Genomic DNA, 24562 nt, shown 5'->3' on the forward strand with positions numbered 1-24562 from the left:
AATATAGAACCAACTTAAATGTTTTCAGGGATGATGCAATTATTGCTCAGTTGAATAATTGTAATTCATATCTCATCATTGCCCAATTCACAAACATGACTAACTCCTGATTATTGTTCAGGTCAGTAAACCCACCACGTTGTAATCAGGCACGTGCTACTGGACCTCACAGCTGCCTGTGACACTGAGTGAGATACTGGCCTGCTCCAGAATCTGACCAGAACGATTCCAACCTGGGTCAGGATAATCAGGTGGTCGGCGTGGAGGCCGAGACGCATGAAACGTCGATTCTCCTGCTTCTGGGATGCTGCCTAACCTGCTGCGCTTTTCCAGCAACACATTTTTCAGCTCTGATCTCCTGAAGCTGCAGTCCTCACTTTCTCCTCAGGACAATCATTCAAACATTCCTTCAAAGGAAATCATTTGGATTCCACCTTGGGCAGGAGGAAACTAGCCAACAGGCTATCAGTCACCATTCCTGATGAAGGGCTTTTGCCCGAAACGCCGACTTTCCTGCACCTCGGATGCTGCTTGACCTGCTGTGCTCTTCCAGCACCGCTCTAATGTAGACTCTGGTTTCCAGCATCTGCAGTCCTTGTTTTTATCTATCAATGTTCTCAGTGTAGTTGCAAATACTGTCTATATTAGATATCAATGTTTGATCAGGAACCAGGTCTTACAAATTCAACTTCAGTCACAGCATGACCCAGAGAGCATTGTCTGGACATGGAGTGTCAGAATCACATGGTATTGCTTACGGTGCTGACAACTGGCATGTTCCCCGTACTTCCTACATCTGCTCCCTGGTCCAGACGCTTTGTGAAAATGTTCACAATTGACAGCTTTCTACAGCATCTTGCGTCTCACAGTGAATTCTCTGAAATTATATCCAATAAATGTACCTGCACATTCACCAGTATCAAAATAAAATTGTACATGTCTGTGGATGGTCAGATATTAATACATTGATCAGCAAACAGAATGTATCTGAAGAAAACAGGAGCTAACGACAAACCAAAAATCAGTTTAATAACTAAACTTGGTGGATTTTGTCTGGTCGAGGTAACCACACATATTGTGCTGGCACTCAGCTGATTGTAACCATGCACACCATAACTGGAAGTCTTGGCCTCACGCCCCTTCCAGCTTCCTGATCTCACACACCTCACTCCTTCACACATTCACCAATTGATGAGAATCCACCAGCTGAGAGAAACTTGGAACATGGAACAGTACAGCACATTAAGAGCCCTTCAGCCCTCAATACTTTTATCCTGCTCTAAGATCAGACTAACATACATAACCTTCAATGCACTAGCTTCCATGAGCCTATTCAAGAGTCTTCTTAATTATCCCTAATGTGTCTGACACTACTTATATCACTGGCGGTGCATTCCAACCCCACCATACTCTGTGTAAAGCAGCTACCTCTGACATCATCCCTAAACCTTCCTCCAATCACCTTAAAATTACGGTCCTTGTAGATAGCCATTTCTGCCAAGGGAAAAGACTCTGGCTATCCAATCTTTGTCTCTCAACCTTTGTACACCTCTATCAAGTCAGCTGTCATTCATCTTCGCTCCAGGGAGAAAAGCCCTAGCTCCCTCAAACTTTTTTCCTAAGAGATGTCCTCCAGTCCAGGCAGCATCCTGGTAAATCTCCTTTGCACACTCTCTGAGGCCTCCACATGTTTCCTATACTGAGGCTACCAAATCTGAACACAATATTCCAAGTGTGGTTGAACCACAGCTTTATTGACCTTAGCATTAACCTCAATTCAATTCCCCATAATGAAAGCCAGCACGCCATACACCTTCTGAACAACCTTATCAACTTGGGTGACAATTTTCTGGGATCTAGTAACATGGACCCCAAGATCCTTCTGTTCCCCCCCATTGCCAAGAATTCTGCCTTTAACCCTGTATTCTGTATTCAAATGCAACCTTCTAAAACAAATCACTTCACACTTTATAAGGTTGAACTTTATCTGCCACTTATTAGCCCAGTGCTGCATCCTGTCAATGTTCTGTTGCAACCTACAACAGCCCTCCACACTATCCACAACTCCATCTATCTGCATGTCTTCGGTAAACTTACTAACTCACCATTCAACTTCCTCATCAAAGTCATTTATAAAAATCACAAACAGCACAGGTCCCAGAGCCGATCCCTGGGGAACACCACTGGTCAACTGACCTCCAGGCTGAATACTTTCCATCTGCTACTATCCTCTGTCTTTTATGGGCCAGCCATGCCCGTATCCAGACAGCCAAATTCCCTGCGTCCCATTCCTCCTCAACTTCTGAATGAGCCTACAATGGGGAGCCTAATCAAACGCCTTGCTAAAATTCATGTTCACCACATCTACCGGTCTACCTTCATTAACATTTTTTTTTCATATCTTCAAATAATTCAATAAGGTTTGTGAGGCATGACCTGCTCCTCAAAAAGCCATGCTGACTATCTCTAATCAAATTATCATTTTCTAAGTAATTGTAAATCCTGTCTCTCAGAAGCATCTCCAATACTTTGCCCACCACTGATGTAAGACTGACTGTTTTATCATTCCCAGGGTTATCCCTATTCCCTTCCCTGAACAAGGGAATAACATTTGCCACACTCCAATCATCTGGCACCACTCTAGTTGACAGTGAAGACACAACGATCATCACCAAAGGAACACCAATCTCTTCCATCTCTTCCTGGAGTAACCTCGTGTATACCCTATCTGGCCCAGGGAATGTTTGTATTTCAATCAGTGTGTACTTCCACTGAACTTGCCTACACCCTGTCCAACCAACTGATTGACTGCTTTCCATTTCAGTGCAATATATAGGGATGCATTCCTAAGCAAGTACGGTTTCCAACGTCCTTCGAATCACTGAATAAAAAAAAAAATGCACCAATCCCTTCCTGATAAAGAGCTCATACTCGAACCATTGAATCTCCTGCTCCTGGGATGCTTCCTGATCTGCTGTGCATTTCCAGCACCACACTGTTCGACTCTGATCTCTATCAACTGCAGTCCTCACTTTCTCCATTACTGAGGACTATCCCCTCTATACACTGAGGGGGAAATTAACCATCAGAAACTCATTGTATGTGGAGCTGACTGCTCAGATCTGGAAAGTTGCACTTGATAAATACATTTTTAAAAAAGAAATTACAATTCATCAAATAGTCATTCAGTCCCAGAGTTACAATGTTGGTTTTGGTTTGGGCAGCCTATTAATAAATAGTGATTTATTGAGGAACTCCGAGATACAGAGTATTCCAGGTGTTATAATCCAGCTTACGTTAATGCTGGGGGCATTATCAGACAGACTGATGTGATAATGGCATGAATTGACATGTGGAGGTGGAACATTTTTGCCATCACAGAGACGTGTTTGAGGGAGATCAGGCCTAACAACTCAATATTCTGCTGTACTGGAACTACAGGCAGGACGGGAGAGGGTTTTGAAGAGGAGGTGGTATTGCATTATTAATTAAGGAACAGTTAGTGCAATAAGGAGGGACGATATCTTGGAAGTGTATTCAAATGAGGCTTTATGGATCGAGGTTAGTGTCAAAATGATGACAAACACACCGCTGGGGATATTTTATAGAGCCACAGGAAGATGAAAATTCAGGGAGCAGATATATAAACAATTCACTGAGGTACGTAAAATCAAATTCACTGAGGTGTGAAGGAAAGCAGAGATATTAAAGCAAGGCTGGAGATATTACAGAGACAGGAAAGCAAGGCTGGAGATATTACTGAGATAGGAAAGTAAGGCTGGAGATGCTACAGAGGTAGGAAAGCAAGGCTGGAGATGTTACAGAGATAGGAAAGCAAGGCTGGATATGTTACAGAGAGGGGAAAGCAAGGCTGGAGATATTACAGATAGAGAGGAAAGCAAGGCTATAGCTGTTACAGAGAGAGAGCAAAGCAAGGCTTGAGTTATTACAGATTGTGAGGAAAGCAAGGCTGGAGATGTTACAGATAGAGAGGAAAGCACGGCTGGAGATGTCAGAGAGAGAGAGAGAAAAGCAAGGCTGGAGATGTTATAGAGAGAGAGAAAAGCAAGGCAGGAGATGTTATAGAGAGAGAGAAAAGCAAGGCAGGAGATATTACAGAGAGAGGGGAAAGCAAGGCTGGAGATGTTACAGAGAGATAGAAAAGCAAGGCTGGAGATGTTACAGAGAGACAGAAAAGCAAGGCTGGAGATGTTACACAGAGAGAGGAAAGCAAGGCTGGACATGTTACAGATAGAGAGAAAATCAAGGCTGGAGATGTCAGAGAGAGAAAGAAAAGCAAGGCTGGAGATATTACAGAGAGAGAAAAAAGCAAGGCAGGAGATATTACAGAGAGAGGGGAAAGCAAGGCTGGAGATGTTACAGAGAGAAAGGAAAGCAAGGCTGGAGATGTTACAGATAGAGAGGAAAGCAAGGCTGGAGATGTTACAGAGAGACAGAAAAGCAAGGCTGGAGATGTTACAGAGATAGGAAAGCAAGGCTGGAAATGTTACAGAGAGAAAAAAGCAAGGCTGGAGATGACACAGAGAGAGGAAAGCAAGGCTGGAGATGTTACAGATAGCGAGAAAAGCAAGGCTGGAGATGTCAGAGAGAGAGAGAAAAAAGCAAGGCTGGAGATGCCACAGAGAGAGGAAAGCAAGGCTGGAGATATTACAGAGAGAGAGAAAAGCAAGGCTGGAGATATTACAGAGAGAGAGAAAAGCAAGGCTGGAGATGTCAGAGAGAGAGAGAAAAAATCAAGGCTGGAGATGACACAGAGAGAGGAAAACAAGGCTGGAGATATTACAGAGAGAGAGAAAAGCAAGGCTGGAGATGTTTCACAGAGATAGGAAAGCAAGGCTGGAGATATTAAAGAGAGAGAAAAGCAAGGCTGGAGATGTTACAGAGAGAGAAGAGCAAGGCTGGAGATGTGACAGAGAGAAAGGAAAGCAAGGCTGGAGATGTTACAGAGAGAAAGAAAAGCAAGGCTGGAGATGTTACACAGAGAGAGGAAAGCAAGGCTGGAGATGTTACACAGAGAGAGGAAAGCAAGGCTGGAGATGTTACACAGAGAGAGGAAAGCAAGGCTGGAGATGTTACACAGAGAGAGGAAAGCAAGGCTGGAGATGTCAGAGAGAGAGAAAAAAACAAGGCTGGATTTACAGAGATAGGAGAGGGCGGCTGGAGATGTTACAGAGATAGGAAAGCAAGGCTGGAAATGTAACAGAGAGACAGAAAACCAAGGCTGGAGATGTTAAAGAGAGAGAGAAAAGCAAGGCTGGAGATGTTTCACAGAGATAGGAAAGCAAGGCTGAAGATATTAAAGAGAGAGGCAAGCAAGGCTGGAGATGTTACAGAGATAGAAAAGCAAGGCTGGAGATGTGACAGAGAGAAAGGAAAGCAAGGCTGGAGATGTTTCAGAGAGAGAAAAGCAAATATGGAGATGGTACAGGGATAGAAAAGCAAGGCTGGAGATGTGACAGAGAAAAAGGAAAGCAAGGCTGGAGATGTTACAGAGAGGAAAGCAAGGCTGGAGATGTTACGGAGAGAGAGGAAAGCAAGGCTGGAGATGTTACAGATAGAGAGGAAAGCAAGGCTGGAGATGTTACAGATCGAGAGAAAAGCAAGGCTAGCGATGTTACAGAGATAGGAAAACAAGTCTGGAGATGTTGCAGATTCAGGAAAGCAAGGCTGGATTTGTTACAGAGATAGTGTGACCTGTGCATGCTCGAATAGGTTAGCGAGATATTTTTAAATTCATTTACAGAATATGGGGAAAGATGAAGCAGCTGAAGATTAGAGAGATAGGGACGGGTGTAGGGGCTGGCCGATTTTACAACGATAGATGGTACTAGAGTAAGAGAAAAAGATTGTAGTGATACAAAGGGTTACTGAGATACAAATGAATGTTGCAACTGGAGCAGATGACAGGGAAAGAAACAGAAATACACGGAGATTGTTTAAAAACGGAATTATGCAATGTCTTTATGGAGAAAACATTGTAGAAATCTGTGGAATATACAAGGCACGTGGAGGAACTGAAGGAGTGAGACCTTGGACTGTCAAATCACAAAAGTCATAGAGTTGGTGTCATACAGCACAGAAGAGGCCCTTCGATTGATCGTGACAAAAACTTAAAAGCCCTGCAGACCCTGGAAATCCCTCCTTCCTAACATCTGGGGGCTAGGACTAAATGTGGGAGAGGCGTCCTTCAGACTCCTCAAGCAACAATGTGTCATAACGAAACCTCATTGTGTCAGATCAAACACTGACACGGAAATCTCCTGCTGACTCCCTTCCCTCAGCTGATGGATCAGTGACCTTCTGATGGAAGCCGAGAGTGACAAAGCTGGAGAAGTTATCCTGGGTGGGCCATTTAAAAACACCTCCCAGAGGGGCTCAGCAGCAGCATTGCTCATCAAGACGGTCGGGTCCAAAAGGACATAGCTGCAAGACAGGGACTGCACTGAGTGGGAAGGGAACGACTGAGAGGCAGAAACATTATTGACCTTATCTTCACCAATCTACCGGCTTCAGGCACATTGATCGATGACCGTATTGGGAAAGGTGACTACCACACATAGTATTTCTATAGACAAAGTCCCACTTTTACATTGTGAATTTTGTGAGTGTGAGAGTGTGAGAGAGTGAGTGAGTGGGTGAGAGTGAGTGACAGAGAGAGAGCGAGAGTGAGACAGTGAGAGTCAGAGTGAAAGAGTCAGAGTGAGAGTGAGAGAACGTGAGAGTGAGAGAGTGAGAGTGAGAGTGAGAGTGTCAGAGTGAGTGTGAGAGTGTGTATACGCATGAGCACACATGTGAGAGATACTATCAACATGTTCAACGGAACAAACTTCAAAGAGATGTAGAACTCAGCACTGGCGTGTGTGAGGTGATTCGGGACATTACCAACAGCAGCAGAATTGTACTCCTGCACAATTTTCACTGTAACTGCCTGGCATGTGCTCCACAATACCCTGACCATCAGGCCAGGGGATAAACCCTTGTTCAATGAAGAACACAGGATGGCCGGTCAAGAGCAGCACTAGATACACATCACAATGATGTGACATTACCAAACAGGACCACTTATTCACCAAATAGCATAAAAAGCCAGTGACAGACATATCTTAGTTAAAAATCAGACCTAATTTCTGCAATCCTGTCACATGCAATCAGTGTGAATTGCGTGGTCAATTAACCAACTCACTGGAAGAGTAGGATACACAAATATCACTTTCCTCAACTATGGAAGGGCCCAGCACAACAGTAGAAAAGCTAAGGATGAAACATTCTCAACAATGTTCAGACCGAAGTGTCGATGGGATGATCTATTTTAGTCTTCTCCAGATGGGAGTCTTCAGCTAATTTGATTCACTGCGTGTGGTAAATCCAAACGGCTGGGGGGATGGGATAATGCAATTGATGGGGGCTCTGATAACATTCCATTCAAATTGTTCCAGCAGGGATATTGCACTGGGACCTACCTGACAATGTGGGAAACTATCCGGGTGTGTCCTGTACACACAGACAAAACATCAGACAATCAATGATTGCCCCATTGCTCTAATCCCTATCATTAATAAAGTGATGGAAGATGTCACTCACAGTGGGATCAAGCAGCACTTCCTCAGCACCAACCTGCTCACTGAAGCTGAGTTTGGGCTCTCATCCCTTGTGCTCATTGAAGCCTTGGTTTAACTATGTACAACAAGAAAACACACTGCTGAATTCTAGAGATGAGGCGACAGGGACTGCACTTAACAGCATCATAACTGCATTTGATCAAGTGTCGTATTCAGGATTGAGGGCAAATCTGGAGCAAATAGGAATCGTCTGCACTGGCTGAAGTGATATCTGGTACAAAGGAAGGTGGCTGGGGTCAGTGGGGAGCAGCCATCTCAGCTCCAGTTCTCCAGGGGAGGGGTTTCTGGGTAAGCCTGTAGATCAGAAATGGAAGAGTAAGCCACCATTCTCCTACAGAATGATAGGGAAGCAATTTTGTTAGACAGAGACGATTGGTGGCAATTTAACTGGACAGTCATCATGCATCAAGTAAGGGAGAGGTTGAGTAGGACAGTCCGTTAGTCACCCCAGTCAGTGCAGGAATTGAACCCAAATTGTTGGCATTAATAACTAACCGACATTAATAATTAACCGACTGAGCTAACCAAGTCCTCACTCAGCTTCTTGGGATAAATATTGTAACATTAATCCGTTCAGATATGTTGTCAGAAACCTCTGGAGCAGGTCGAACTCGAAGCCAGCATCCTAGCTCAGAGAGAGGGGCAGCATCAGTGAGCTCTCAGAGTGCTCTCTACCCTAAGCCTAATCATAAATGACCATCCCTAAGCTCTAAAATCACAAGATGCTTGCTAATGATTGGACACTTTTCAACACTATTTGTGATTTACTCAGGTACTGAAGCAATCCTTATCCAAATGCAACAAGGACCTGGAAATATGCGGGTTTGTGCTTAATAGTGACAAGTTTCATTTCCATTACACATGTGCCAGACAACAATTACCTCTAACAATAGAAAATTGAACCATATTCTTTAACGTTCAATGCCACGGAACTCCCACCTAGCAATATCCCGGGGATTACCGTTAACCAGAACTGGACTGACCATATTATTTCATTACCCATTCCTGTGAAGGGCTAATGCTAAAACGTCAAGACTCCTGTACCTCAAGTGCTGCCTGACCTGTTATGTTTTTCCAGCGTTACACTTTGACGCATATAACTTAATTGGCTACAATAATATGCCAGGGGCTAGGAATCCTGCAGAAGTAACTTACCTCATGATTTCCAAAAGCCTGTCACCCATCGAGAAGACACACACTAAATGTGTGTGTGATGAAATACCCACCGTTTGCCTGTGTTAGTGCAGCTTCACCCCTCATCCACTGACACCCAATAGCAGCAATACCTGTCATCTACACGGTGCTCTGTAGAAATTTACCAAGGCTCCTTACAACGTTCCTTTGAAGCCCGACCATCAACAAGGACAAAGGAAACAGATACATGGGACCCCCACCATGTTCACGTTCCGATCCCAGCTGTCCACCATCCTGATTTAGGATGTATATTGCTGTTTCTTCAGTGCCACTGTTTCAAAGACCTTCGCTAATGCACATTTACATCACATGAACTGCAACGGGTCAATGTGACAGCTCAACACCACCTTCTCAAGGGCAACGCGAAACAGGCAAGAAATACCGTCCCAATCATATTCCATGAAGAAATTAAAATGAAAAATATTGTCCAAACATGCCAAATACTGGACCCTGAATATTGTGAGCTCAGGCTGGTTGGGTCTAGGCAGTATCTTGCTTGTTCTGAACAGCTGAAGGGATATGTTGTTTGAAATAATCTGTCAGTCGTTCAGAAGCATGGCCTACATACTGAGCATCGCACATACACTGACATTCACATCTCACATTACTAAGCTCTAAGATAGGCAGAAGCAATTGAAAATATATCCATATCTGACTGAAACATGTTTAAACACACAGCGATATTTTTGCCACGAAAATGATTATGAATGGATATTAGCAGGGAGAAAGTGAGGACTGCAGATGTTGCAGATCAGAGTCAAAAAGTGTGGTTCTGGAAAAGCACAGCCATTCAGGCAGCATCTGAGGAACAGGAGGGTCAACTATTAGTTCACAATAGTAATACAAAGGGAAATAATTGCCTATTTTCAAAGTCCTTGCATTTAATAATAATTTGGTGTTGGGTGTGGTAATGAGACTCAACATTTCAATACTCCTTACCGTGAGTTGGGCACTGTTTTCATCATATCATTGTTGTAAAAGTGAACGGAATAAATGGGTGGATTTTGGGCTTATTGGACAATCTAAAAGTTGGTATTATGAAAGGCTATCGTACCTTCAGTAAAGAGACTTTGCTGTTAACGGTTAAAACAACGCTGTAAACATTTACACAGAAATTTCCAGCTCAAGTCACACACATGGTTGTTGGGCTGGGATCATACTGGCCATCAATGGAGCTGCACAATTCTGTTTGGATATTGGATATTATAACACTGGATATGTTTTATGAGGGATTCAATGTATGATGCCATGTGCTGCAGGAGCCCATCACCTTTATAACACCTTCATTCAGGCTCGGGTCCAAGGTGCAGAATTACAGAGTTTAGGGATCATATCAGAAGAGATATACTTGCAAGACATGGTTGTTCACAGGTCATTGTTACAAATGTTGAACTGGGTCTAGACCAGCGCCATGTGCTAGTCCATTGACCAGTTTTCCCCACTCACATCTCCCTGCTGTTCAGGTATGTCTCTAACCAGTCCATTGTGAGGGATTATGTCAGTAACTGCCCAGCTCCAGTTTGGAAGCTCTCTGGACAGATTTTGGAGATGGCCAGTGTTTTGGAGGTCATGGTGAGGCCCAGTAACACTGTGTCTGAATTCAGGCTTTTTCTCAAAGTCTTTTTCAACAGCTTTGCTGCCTGCAAGATGGTGTGTTCATTCATCTGAACATCAATGAGCTGTTTACTACAGTCACTGAATTGTGTAATAGTTAGGTGTGCGCTCTGGTATTTCAATTATTGTTCACTTCAATTGTTTTCAACTGAAAAATAATGATGTTGTTTTATTTTAAATATGTAAGAAAAGTGATGTTAACTCTTCATTATACAAAAAGGAAACGTGACCTGTTGTATATTTCCCAAGGACTAATCAAGCAACAGTCAGATATTGTCTGTAAAGCAGGATTCTGTGAACAGGACTATATCCCAGGCAACATCACCACCCTCTCTGGTGGGGTCTGCCCCACTGGCAGCACATAGCCAGGCTGAGGGGGCAGCTCCTTGGTATATAGTCAGTATAGTGCTCGGGATTGATGCTGGATCCTGTGACTGCAAGACTGCTCTGTGGGTGGTTATGGGAGAATCAATAAAAGAGAAACCTATAATTGACCACATCATCACCGATCTGCCTGCTGCAGGTACACCATTCCATTTCATACATCGGTAAGAATGGTCACTGCACAGTCCTTATGGGGACCAAGGGCTATATTTTGCAGACCCACCTCACCATGATATGTAGTCCCCTGGGCAGTGAATGGCACAGTCTTTAAATAGATTAATGATGCATCCATGAAGTGTAGAGGGCCATCGGCAGGAGCAGAATCGTATTCTGCAACCACACAGCCCAACATAACCCCCACTGTACAGTAACCATCACGGCCCAACATAACCCCCACTGTACAGTAACCAACACAGCCCGACATACCTCCCACTGTACAGTAACCATCACGGCCCGACCTACCTCCCACTGTACAGTAACCATCACGGCCTGACATACCCCCCACTGTACAGTAACCGTCACGGCCCGACACACCTCCCACTGTACAGTAACCATCACGGTCCAACATGCCTCCTTCTCTACGGTAACCATCAAGAGCGGCATGGTGGTTCAGTCGTTAGCTCTGCTGCCTCACAGCACCACGGACCTAGGGTGAATGTGTGGAGTTTGCACGTCCCCCCCCCCCCCCCCCCCCCCCCCCCCCCCACTGTGTCTTCGTGCGTTTCCTCCCAAAGGCAAAAGATGTGTAGGTCAGGTGAATTGGCCATGCTAAATTGCCCATAGTGTTAGGTGTTTAGTCAGAGGGAAATGGATCTGGGTGGGTTACTCTTCGGAAGGTTGGTGTGGACTGGTTGGGCCGCTGGTCCTGTTTCCGCACTGTAGGGAATCTAATCTACTCTCCAAGGTTCAAGTCGGGAATATGATGGAATAATCAATTATCTGAATGAGTGCAGCTCCAACAGTACTCTAGTATGGACTTACTCGCAACAGGCAACACAGTTGTGTTGGGAAGATCCTGTCTCACAAACTTGAATGATTATTTTGAGGAAGTGAGAAAATTGATTGATGAGGGCATGGATGCTAGCCGTTTGGACCTTAGCATGGCCTTTGATAAGGTTCCTTATGCCAGGCTCATACAGAAGGTGAAGTGAAATGGGATCAGCGGTCAGTTAGTAAGATGCATAGAGAACTGCTTGGTCAGAGAGGACAGAGTAGTGGTGGAACAGTGTTTGTGTGACTGGAGATCTGTAAATAGATGGTGGAGTTGCAGATTGTGAGGATGATTGCCAGAGAATACAGCAGGATATAGGTCAGCTGCAGACTTGGACAGAGAAAACACAGATGTAACTTTATTTGGACAACTGTGATGTGATGTGTTTTAGAATGTCTAATGCAGGAGAGAAGTGGATGGAAAAACTACTGGCCGCATCAACATTCAAATAGATCTAGGTGTATAGCTCCACAGTTCCCTGAAAGTGACAACACGGGTGGATAGGGCGATCAAGAAGGCTGATGGCAAACTTGCAGACAGGCATCGGAGCATGCAGTATGCAAATTAGCAGGTCATATTGCAGCTGTAGAGAAACTTAGTTTGGGCACATTGGAATATTCTGTCGAGTACTGTTTGCCACACGATGTGGAAGTGTTGGAGAGGATATGGAAAAGGTTTACCAGAGTGTTGTCCGGTTTGGAGGGTATTAGCCGGAAGGAGAAATTGGACACACATGGTTTGTTTGCACCTGGGCATCATTGACTATGGGGCTACCTGATAGACATTTACAAAACTGTCAGAGGAATAGATAGAAGGACAGTTAGAGGCCTTTTTCCCAGAGTAGAAATATCAATTACTAGGGGGAACCATAGGTTTTAGGTAAAAGGGAGAAACTTCAGGAGACATGATAGGTAAGTCTTTTTTTGCTTTTCCAGACAGAATGTGCAAGTGACTGGAATGCACTGATAGAAGGGAAGGAGCTAATATAGCAAGAATTAAGAGGTATCTTGGCACAGAGAAGAGAAAGCAGCGAAAAGAATGAAATAGAATGTGTAGAAGCAAAAACTTCCGTTTGAACTTTCGAAGGGCGTCATGTGTCAATGTGGGCTTGCTGGGCGGGACGCCTGTTCCTGTGCTGGACTGTTCTTTAAGTCAAGATTTGAGCGCAGCAGTGGCGAGGTGCTGACTGAATGATGACTGATGATCAGCAGCCACATTATTGTAGATCTCCCCTCATCAATTTTCACCTTCATATCCTCCCTCCCACTGTGGGGAAGCTCAATACGGAGAATTTGACATGAATGCCAGAGTTGGTAACGGGTGACTCCATCTTGCACCTTGCTCCTGCGGCCTTCTCTCTTGGACACCAACGTCTCGAGTGACAATGCACGAACAGAAACTACATGTACTCCACACCCACCAATGCTGGCATCTGTCACATGCTAGCCTCACCATGTATTCCCAGCACATCTCCGATCCACTGACAGTACACTTCTGTACTTCAATGCTGCAGCTCGGGGTGCACTGACAACTCTCATTGTAAGGACACTGCTCAGGGATACACACACAACTCATGGACTGTCCCTCTGGGCTGCTCACTGTATGCTTCTACATACTCAATACTGGTGCAAGGACACTGTGCTCAGGGATACACACCCAGATCATGGGCTTTCCTGCTGGGCTGCTCACTCCATGTTTGTACATACTCAATGCTGCCGCAAGGACACTGTGCTCAGGGACACACACCCAGTTCATGGACTGTCCCGCTGGTGTGCTCACTCCATGTTTGTACACACTCAATGCTGCCGCAAGGACACTGTGCTCAGGGACATACACCCAGCTCATGGACTGTCCCGCTGGTGTGCTCACTTCGTGTTTGTACACTCACTTTGAGCAGACCTGAATACTTACAGAATTATTGCCTTGCCTTACCCTGCCTTTAGCAGTGTTTCCCCTCAGCCAGAGCTACCAGATTCATCCGCCTGCTGTATTGTCTTGGTATTTAGCACAGACACAACACAGGATGCTTGATATCATTGTCCACAGTCAGTCACGGTGCCCAGCGCAGTCATTCAACGGGAGCCTCAAGTCCCAATCTGGGAGCTTGGACACGGTCAGTCAGCTTATCATGGTTGTTAGGGTCAGGATCCCTCCCCTGTGAGGAGCTGAGGAGCTGAATGTTGGGAAACGCCTATCTCTCTTGGCTCTTTCTCTCCTATTGTGGGATGGTTCCTTCTGGAATGTAAAAATTAGCATGAGGTCTTAAGGAAGATGGAAAAGGTTGGTGCAGCTGTTAGTGCTGGTACAGCTGGGGGCAAGCTGGTGAGGTGTCCTGAATGAGTGATTAAGCAGCACAGACACCAGGCAGAGTTGGGTAGAGGGGCAGTGATGAGATTGGAGAGATTGACAGAAGGTGCTGCATTCAGTGATAGTGAGAGAACATGAGCCTTGGTGGGAGGTGGGTGCAGTAACAGAGATAGAGTGAGGGCATGGTCTCAAAATGCAGATGGTGGCACTTCTCCTGGTGGAGTGGGAAGGTCACTGACCTACTTCCTACTCTGCTGGGCATTCACCCAGAAGGTTGGCACCGTACTGACCCAGGGGTCAGCCTCGTACCAAGCTGGCATAGTCCGGTGTCATAGCCTTCCCTGCCAGTCTGGAGGAAGATAATGTCCCTCTCTTACACCATGTCATTCACCAGAACCTCAGGGGCTCGTCCACAAAGTGAAGTCCCAGTTTTACCCCTCTGCCATGTCCAGGGCAGTTTCAGATTGACAATCTAAGAGTGTAATGTCTTTTTACAAATGGCACCTGGAACAGGGAGGCCACTGCATTCTGGGATATCCAGGCAGTGGGCAGCTGTTATGATGAAGGGGAAAAATCATTGCGTTAGTATCAGATGAGAAGACAACTACGTGGGCAGGAAGGGTAGTTAATGAGGCAGATTGGGGATGGTATCATGAGAAAATGCACTTCACTTTGTGGAGAGAAACCCCCTCCGTAAAACCTAACTAAAATGAGACTTGACCACATCATAAGTTGGTTTCGGCCTCTGTCTGTCTGAATCAAAATAGGGATGCAGTGTGAAATATTGGGAGCAACAAACTTGGAACGGATTCTAGATTAGTGGTGCTGGAAAAGCACAGCAGTTCAGGCAGCATCCGAGGAGCATTAAAATCGACGTTTCGGGCATAAGCCTTTCATCTGGAATACAGGCACAGTGCCTGAAGGGTGGATAGATAAATGACAGGAGGGCGGGGTGTGGAGAAAGTAGCATAGAGTACAATAGATGAGTGGGGGAGGGGAGGAAGGTGACAGGTCAGGGAGGAGGTGGAGTGGATAGGTGGATAAGAAGATAGGCAGGTAGGACAAGTGCTGAGCAGTAAGTTTGGAAATAGGGTGAGGTGGGGGTAAGTGAAATGAGTATTTCTTTTCCACCTAAACACTCCATCCTCCTTCCCGACCTATCACCTTCATCCCTACCCCCATTCACCTATTGTATTCTATGTTACTTTCTCCCCACCCCGCCCTCCTCTCATTTATCTCTCCACCCTTCAGGCATTCTGCCTGTATTCCTGATGAAGGGCTTTTGCCCAAAACGTTGATTATACTGTTCCTCGGATGCTACCTGTACTGCTGTGCTTTTCCAGCATCACTAATCCAGAATCTTGTTTCCAGCATCTGCAGTCATCTTTTTTTTACCTGAACTTGGAGCGGTGATTTATAAAGGAGATTCAAATCCTTAAAAAGGGTTAACACAATGTGCCAGACTTTTAAAAGGAGCCGGGGAAAATCCCCTGTGTTACAGTTACCTACATTATCCAATCCTCCCTGGATGCAGGGATGATGCCGGAGGCCTGGAGAATGGCTAACCCTGCAGTTTTGTTTAATGTGGAGCAAAGGACTGACTGAATAGGTCGAAGCTGGAATTCTGAGACAATCGATAAACGGTCACTAAGGAAGACCCAGGGACTCCAGGACAATCGATCTGGAGTTGTTCAAGGAAGATCGGGTGTAATTGATCTGACTGTGTCGGTTTGAGGCAGTAACTTGTAACTGCATGTGACTGACTTGGATTTGATGAGAGATCCCATGGCAGGCTGTTTAAAAACAGAAACTATAGGATCCAGGTGAATGGAGCAAACAACTCAGACGTGCAAGGCAAGGCATTTGGGGACATCCACAATAGAGAGGAATGTACAATAAATAAGAGCATAGTCTATGTGGGTGGATAAATGAAGGTAGCTGGAAACACCAATAATCTCGTTAATGTAGCAAATGGCACCATTTCCTCTATCAGCCAAAGTGCAGAAAGCCAGAGCAGGAAGCTTATGCAGGAACTGTATAAATAATGAACTCAGTCACAGCTTGGGGACTGTGTGCAGTTCTGGTCACCCATCACATGGAAAGCTGGAATTCGACTGGAGAGGGGAGAGAGGAGATTCTTCACCCTGTGACAGTGGAAGTGCAGTTATGAGGAAAGATGGGAACGGAGGATGCTGAGAGGAGATTTGATTGGAGTGCATATATTGACAGGAGCCTGGGTAGAGAGGGAGCGACACCTTGTTCCTATTGGAGAGCTCAGTTACCGGTGGCGAATATTTAATATAATTGGTTGAAGTATTAGAGAAGTGGTGAGGAAAGTTATTATTTCACCCAGGATCTGGGAGGCACACATGGAAGCCGAGTAGAGGCAGAAACTCTCAAACCATTTTAAAAAGGTGCCGGGATCTGCACCCGAAGACCAATAGTGTCCGGGGAGACAGAACTAGGGCTTTACAAAACATTACATCTTGACCAGTGCAGACAGTGGACCGAGTCATCCCCTCTATACTGCTGTTTTCTGAAGTTTTCAAAAGGTTACCAATATCTGATGGGATCAATATCTCATAGGACACAGGCATGAGGGATGAGGGCAGAGAGGAGCAGTATGTAAATGATTAGCATCACAATAATACTGATCCCATCCTTTACACACAATGCTACTTCACCGTGTTGGTATATTAATCCTTCCCGTCGAAATGGGGAAAACCTTTAATTATCCAATTCCCAATCATGGTCACACTGCAGCCCCATCTCCATAATCCCAGCTCCATCTGATTTGGTTCACACAATTTAAAGTTAGCCTTTCACTGGCCTCGTTGAAATGTTCCCAGCTTCATTCTTGCTCCATTGAAGGCTGCTCTCAGTCAACTAATGTTTCTCACTCTCAATTATTGCATAGCATTCTCTATCATCATCCTGAACGTTACAATAAAATGATCGCTGACCCCCAAAACGTTCCCCTACTGACAATGGATCCACTTACCCCACGTCTTCCCCAAGGACCAGGTCCAACAATACATGCTCTCTTGGGTTGGACACATACTCCTGCAGTGAGCTCTCCTCCATGTAATCCAGGAACAGTCGCCCCTCAGGACGCTGCACCACCAGTAACCCAGTCAATATCTGAATAAATTAAGTTTCTCATTATAACTAATCTGTAATATGGTCATCGCTCTCAAATGACTCTGCATATTTATTCTCTCCATCCTTTCCAATGGTTGCTGGCCGACAGACTGTACCTCACAGTGTAATTATACACTTTTTGTTCTGTAGCTCCAGCCAAATTCATTCTGTCCTTGGACGGATCCTCTTTCTCTTGGACTCCTTAACTAATGCTAATCTAAACCCATACTTCTACCTTCATCCTTTCCCTTCCCTTCTATCATTTTGGATATTTTATACCCAGCAATATTTAACATCCCGTCCTGCCATTCACTGAGCCAGCTCTCAGTGATCAGTACATCAGATTTCCACACACCAATCTGCGTCTGTAACTCCGCACACTCCCAGTATTCATGTCCATGCAGAGGAAATCAGATTAAGGCTTTCTTTCTCACTCCGTCTTCCACTTTAATCATGTTGTTGTAAATTAGTACCAACTGTATCTCCCATTATTTTGAGAATCCTGGTACTCTACTATTACTATTTCTACCTTTACTATTTCTTTTTGGATTCTAAGCACACACCGAGTTATTTTCAATCCCTCCCAAAAAAACCCCGTAAGAAATTCAGTCACCGCTCTGTCACGTTAGCCCACCCGGCTTGTACAGTTGCTGTCTTCCCCAGAACCAGTTCCAATGTCCCAGGAATCTGAAGCCCTTCCTGCTGCACCATCGTTCCAGATACACTGTCATCTACCTAAAACTCTAAGTCCTGTTCTCACTTCGACACGGCACTGGGAGTATTCCAGGGACTGCTACATTTGTGGACCGGCTTGCTAACCATCCACCGTGCTCCCTAAATTCTGATTCCCAGACCACTTCACCCTTCCTACCCAAGTCATTCCTACCAACATGGGCATGATCTTTTACTGCTCACTGTCCCCCAGATGACTGTCCTGCTGACACAGTGACATTCCTAACCCCACTATCCTGGAATGACAGACACGCTGGCACCTTCTTCACTTCCCGGTCTCTCCTGTGACTATTGCCCCTCCTTCCTTCTCCCTCCCCTCCTGTACAATCAGGCTGTTTGTGGGGGAACAGACATGGCTCTGACTGCCCTCCCTTGAGCAGCCTACACCTTCATCAGCTTCCAAACTGGGAAATTGAATTGGGAGAGAAACACCAGGTTATGCTTATATTCCCTGACTGTTTCTCTCCGATTGCCTAGACCCCAGACACTTCCTTCTTCCAGGCCGTCATGTCTGCAGGGTGATCTGCTCGGTGTGTGTGCTTTCCACTTAATCTCAGCATCACAGATGTCCCATAGTGTCTCTAGCCACTGTCTGAGCTCCATGACCCAGTGTGCATCTAAGACACGAGTAGGGGATATGACTTCCCAATTAACAGAACACATTTTCCATCTGACAAACATGTCCTAAAATGCATTTTGTCTCGAGTTACTTAATTAATTACTTAGAATGAAGTTAACATCCAGGAAATAACAATATGCTTAAATCCCTTATCCAACTGTGGCTTACTGAAGGTAATTTATTATATTGGCTCACAATTTTACTTCTCCCTCTTATTTCTGTGTTCAACCCTTATTTCAGAAGTTGAAAAAAATTTGCTAACTTATAGCAATTAACTGACAGTCGTTTATAACAGCGAATTTATCAGCCAATGAACTTACTGCATTTTCTGTGATGGCTCTTGCAGGCAGGTCCCAGCAGCAGAAAGTTATCTCTGTGACTCCCAGGGACGTGTAATCCTCCAGCTCCCATTGCACTCTGCTCCTTCACAGGGTCACTGTCTCTGTGATATCCAGGTATGACTAGGCCTCGTTCCTCAGTGCTGATTTATATCCTCTCACTTTGGTGCTTCTGTAACTCCCAGGCGTGAGTGAACCTTATGTTCCTGCTTCAAGTTACTCCCTCACATGGTCACTCCTTCTGTGACTCGGTGCTGATTTCGAGCCTCTGCTCTGCTGTTTCTCCAACTCCAAGTCCCAGTCGGCCTCGATCCTCGCTGCTGATTAATATTCTCCCGCTCTGTGCTGCTCTCTCTCAGGGTCTCTCTCTTTGTGACTTCCAGGTAATGGTAGGCCTCAAGCCTCAGCTGAGATGTATAACATCCCATTCCGCACTGGTCCCTCACAGGATCACCGTTGTGCCTGGAAGATAGTGGAAAAGAGAAGGATTAGATAGAGCAGAGGGTGTTAAAGTGATTGAGGGAGCTGTTGGGGATGGAACAGTTTATCTGGAGAGGTAGGCAGACCTGCAGTGTCTAAAGCAGGTTACTGGAAGATACAGGGAGGGTTGTAGGCACTGAGGGAAGCAAAATAAGTAGAGAGATGGCGGCTTATTGGTGATGGAGCCTTGTCGATTATAAAGGGCTTTTTGTGAGCTGCTTATTGAGATGTGAAGACTTCAACAAATTCAAATTGACAACCAGGGAGTGTTGTGTGGCACTGGAGACTGTTGGATGTTACAGAGTTAGAAGACTGGGGGAGTTACAGATGTTTGAAGCACTCGTGGTGTTCAAAGACCCTCAGAACATAAGGCGGTACAGAGAATGGGAGCATTCTAAATAGTGGGATTGCAGCGGCTGGAAGAGCTAAGATGGATGAGGGGGATGAAAAGTACCAATGCAGCACAACCAGCCGCTGTAATTCACAGAGACTTAAGGAAGGGAACCTTTGCGTTCATTGAATACAGTTGTATGGAGAGTTACAAATACTGAGGGGTTACAAATTCAGAACGGAAGTGGTTATAGGTGATCAGAAGTTTAAACAAGAATAAAGAAATTTGAGAGGTCACGAGCACAGATGGGAATGGAGGTGGTGAGACATTCTGATGAATGATAAGTGTTGTCGGCAGAGGAGGATGTCACATATACAGGAAGAGCTGCATTGTCTGTATGTAGTTACAGATGTGAGGAGTGATGTAGCGCCTGCTGGAGGGTACACAGATAACAACAGTTCCAACGGCTGGTGCAGTGGTTCAGGAAGGCAGCTCACCACCACCTTCTCAGGGACAACTCCAAATCAACAATACATACAGCAATGCTCATGACCACGAGTGAATAAATAAATAAATAAAGTATCTCCAAGCAGCACTGAGGTCACTCAGGAAGGCCCTTTCAGCAGCACTTCACAAACCCGGAGCAACTATACCCTGGAAGGACAGGAGCACCAGGTGCACGGTAACATCAGCATTTCCAAGGTGCCCTCCAAGATACGCTCCATCCTCCTAGCACTGTGTCTGTCCCTACACCTAAAGGATTGCAGTGGGTGAGGAAGGCAGCTCCCCACCACCTTCTCCAGGGAATTACAACTGGAAAGGTAATGATTGCCAAGCAAGTGATGGCCACATCCCATCAATTAATTTGTACGAGGGAAACTCATCGACTGTTCATGTCCCCTTTGCTTCCTCCACACAACCCACATTCCCATCTCGTTCTGTGTCAGCAACAAACATGGAAGCAGTAGATTTTGTCCATCCATCAAATGCATCGAATCCCTTTGTGCATAGTTGGGGGTCAAGCACTAATCCATTTATTCCCACTTAGTTTTCTGTTAAAGAATTCCCAATCCATGCCAGTACACTCCCTCCAATCCCACATTTGCCAATTTTGCTTGTCCACATCGTCAGTGGGACCTTGTTGAAAGGTTTCTGTAAACCCCGACAAACCATTCCTCCCTTTTATCTACTCTGCTTATTCACAGCCAGACAGGAAAACAAACCCAGCAGGGTTTGTGAAATGAAATTTCAGTTTCAGAACAACATGCTTGGCATGGGTAGAGGAGTGGCTGATTAGCAGAAGACAGAGTAGGTATAAAGGGGTCGTTTTCACGATGGGAACTGGTGACGAGGGGAACTCCGCAGGGGTCAGTGTTGGGACCACGCTGCACATGTTACACATTAACAGTCTGGACAAAGGATGTGAAGGGGTACAAGAATTAGTTTTACAAGCAAGAGCCCACAATGAAATGTTTGTCATATGAGAAGCAGGTGAAGTCTCTGAGTCTGTACTTGATGAATTTTCAGAGGCTGCGGTGGCAGGATCTCACTCAAACTTACAGAATACTGAGGGGCCTAGATGGAGTGGACGGGGGTGGGGAGATCGTTTCACTGCTGGAGAGACCAGGGCTCAAGAACACGGCTTCAGAGTAAAGGAACAACCGTCTAGAATGGAGATCTGGGGGAATTTATTCAGCCAGAGGGTGATGAATCTGTGGAACGGTTCCTACCGTAGGGAGGGTTATAGATGAGGGTGACATTTACTAGATCGGGTACAAGAGCTGGAGAAGGTTATGGAGATGATTAGATGGATGGAGATACTAGAGGAGCTTACATTGACAGGGTGAGTGATAGTGACGGGAGACTGTTACACAGATAGTGAGTCTTGCAGGAACTGGATTGGGAAAGTCACAGGCATTGGATTGGGTTCTACAGATCGGGACCTGTTGGATTACACAGATAGGGTGGATTGTGGGGTCTCCTCCACATGTTGAGAGGTTTTCAGGAAGAGGTTACACCGATAAGGAGGGATGTTGGAGCTGTCGTAATTTACAGAGTTTGGGATGTTTGGAGCTGTTTAATTGTTAGAGGGATATTTTTAGGGTCATTAATATGGAATGCAGATGGAGAGTTTAGATTTTATTAGATTCCCTACAATATGGAAATGGCACTTCGGCCCAACACGTCCACACCAACTCTCCAAAGAGTAATCCACCCAGACCCACTTCCCTCTGAATGATGCACCTAACGCTCGGTCAGTTTAGAATGGCCAATTTATCTGACCTGCACATCTTTGGACTGTGGGAGGAAACCCATGCAGACACGGAGACAATGTGCCAACTCCATACAGACAGTCACGCGAGGCTGGAATTGAACCTACGTCTCTGGCGCTGTGAGGCAGCAGTGCTCACCACTGAACTACCCCAAACTGCAGAGCTACACAAAGAGAGAGTATTTGAGGGGCAGGGAGGAGCACACAGAGATGGGAAGTGTTTGTGCAGCTGGAAAAGGGTCTTGAGGTGTTTACACATATAAGGAGTCCGGTCAGGATGGGAGATGGTTACAGAGGTCATGTGGTGCTATAGGTCAGGAGGTAGGAATGTGATCTGGCCTGCAGAAGGTTACAGTGAGATCATGTTCTCTTGGGGCTTGGGGAAAGTACACAGGTGGGTATTGTGGTCCAGGCTGGAGGATTTAAAGAGACAGGGTGGACTGTAGTTATTGCGGAAAACTACAGAAAGAGAGATTATTGTATTAAGTGCAGGATGAGGTTACTGAGATTGGGCACGTTCCCGAGTTTGGAGCAAACTATACATAGGGAGTGTCGTCAGCATTGGAGTAGGTTTCAAATAAATTATGGGAGGGGTGGAGGTTACAGAAATTGGAACTTTTCTGGGAATTACAAGCATTCAAGACACTGGCACAGATGCGTTTGCCCAAAAGGTATGTCTCCTTGCTGTATGACTATCACACGACAAGAGACAGTGTGACAGGGGAAATATAGAACAGAAAGACCCCAGGTTTCAATACCACCTTATTAAGGGAGGCCTGCTTTCCCCTCTGTTGTCCTGATCCTCACTAAGACAGCATAGGCCTGGATTGATAACTGTCAACTTCCTAAATTGATATAGGAAGGCTCAGTACAGCAGTGATGAAAGTGAACAAGAGAGTGTGGATTGAGTCTGGGCCCATCATACACTGTATTCACCCTTCAACACTATATCTGTGTCATGTCTTCCGGACTAAACTTCGATCCCTTAAATTCGCTCTGCTCTGTTCACTGTGAGTGATCTTACCTCGCTGCAGGATTTATTGAAGAAACCAGATCTCCCTGCCCTCTGGCTGACCCATTGCGTTCAATGAGATGATGAATGAAACACCCAGCAATTGGGAGGTTTATTGAGTCAGGAACATCCTGAGTACCTGCAGGAGACAGAAATAGACAGAATGGGAAATTAGACTGATACAGTGAGGGTTGCACAGGGAGAATGGCGCTGAGTACCACAGAGATCTGGAATATCCCAGTCTCCATCCCTGACCTGTGCTGCTGGGTATCTCTGCAGTGGAGACTTCTGTTGGCTCAGGATCTGGAGTAACTACAAAAGCTGCAGTCACTGGCAGCAATTAGACTCTCACAGTGACAGATACCACATGGAGAGAGACTGAGAGAGAGAGTGTTACTCTCACTAGACTGTTCATCCAGAATATAATGCCAGTGGTAGGGATACCCATCTGAATGTTCAATATCCTTTCAGGAACGAATTCTGCGATAGGCAGCTGGACTGACCTACATATGACTTCAGACCCACAGCAAAGGAGTTGACTCTAAACTGCCTTCTCTAATAGTCTCACAAGGCACTCGGCTCAATGGCAGCTCGAGGGTGGGCATGGAATGTTGGCCAGCCTGAAACAGCAACATCCCATGGAGTGAATTAAAAACAACATCGTTGGGACCTGTGTCCTGGCAAATTATGTCAGTGGGTTTATGGATAGTGGTTTAATTGACAGAGAAGATGCAGGGACAGGGTTCAGGTGAAAGGAGCTTTCCAAATCCAAACAGAAAAGGGGACACATTGGAACAGCATGGGAATGTGGCTGAAGACAAGCAGGAGGGAACTGGATGGGACAGAGTTTAACTAAAACTGTACATCAGGGAATTAGGCTGTGACAGGAAATTCTGGGAAAAAGTCAATTACAATGTTCTTTCTTTGGAATGGACAAAGTATCTGCAATAAGGTAATAGATTTGTGGCACAGAGATAAATAAGATTTAGTCACCAGGAAGATGTGGTTAGAGGAGAAGCAAAAGGCAACACATAAATATTCAATTGTACCCATCCTTGAGGGGTCTCTGGGAGTGCAGGATGGGTAACCCTGACAGTAATGGGTAACAAAGGCATTAAAGAGAAAGCATTTGGCATCAGATGATGCAGCTGAATCAGCCCGAATGCAGATTCTGGGTAACCCGTGTCAAAAACACAAGCAGGAGAACAGTTTTTAGGCTGCCTGACAGCATTTCATTGCTCAACACTGTTACACTTTCCAATGAATTCCTGTGTAATGCAAAGGCAATTTGGGATTGCCAAAATGTGATCATTTTGGGAGACTTCAATCTTTGTCAAAAATGATATTCTCTGAACTCCTCTTCAAATGTTTGTGCCAGTGTTTCTTTGAATAACTCATTGTGAAAATGGCCAGGGAAGTGACTATCTCAGATCGACCGTTGGGTGAAGAAGCTGAGTGAAGGAGTAATGTCACACTGAGATATCCTCTGGGAAATTGTAGTGTCGTG

At 45.3% G+C, this 24562-nt stretch overlaps 1 long non-coding RNA gene across 1 annotated transcript; it reads right to left on the bottom strand.

Annotated features, from left to right (window-relative positions):
* Positions 1 to 754: 754 nt before the first annotated feature.
* On the bottom strand, positions 755 to 19271 carry LOC148135275 (uncharacterized). Its single transcript, XR_015755383.1, has 3 exons — positions 18943 to 19271; positions 7603 to 7695; positions 755 to 877 (listed from the first exon to the last, which is right to left on the bottom strand). It is a non-coding gene; the product is annotated as an uncharacterized LOC148135275 (long non-coding RNA).
* Between the last annotated feature and the right edge of the window lie 5291 nt (positions 19272 to 24562).

This window comes from Chiloscyllium plagiosum, unplaced genomic scaffold, assembly GCF_037043375.1.
Source record: "Chiloscyllium plagiosum isolate Xiang-an unplaced genomic scaffold, Cpla_swu_hap1 HiC_scaffold_50, whole genome shotgun sequence".
In the NCBI taxonomy this organism is placed as follows: domain Eukaryota; kingdom Metazoa; phylum Chordata; class Chondrichthyes; order Orectolobiformes; family Hemiscylliidae; genus Chiloscyllium; species Chiloscyllium plagiosum.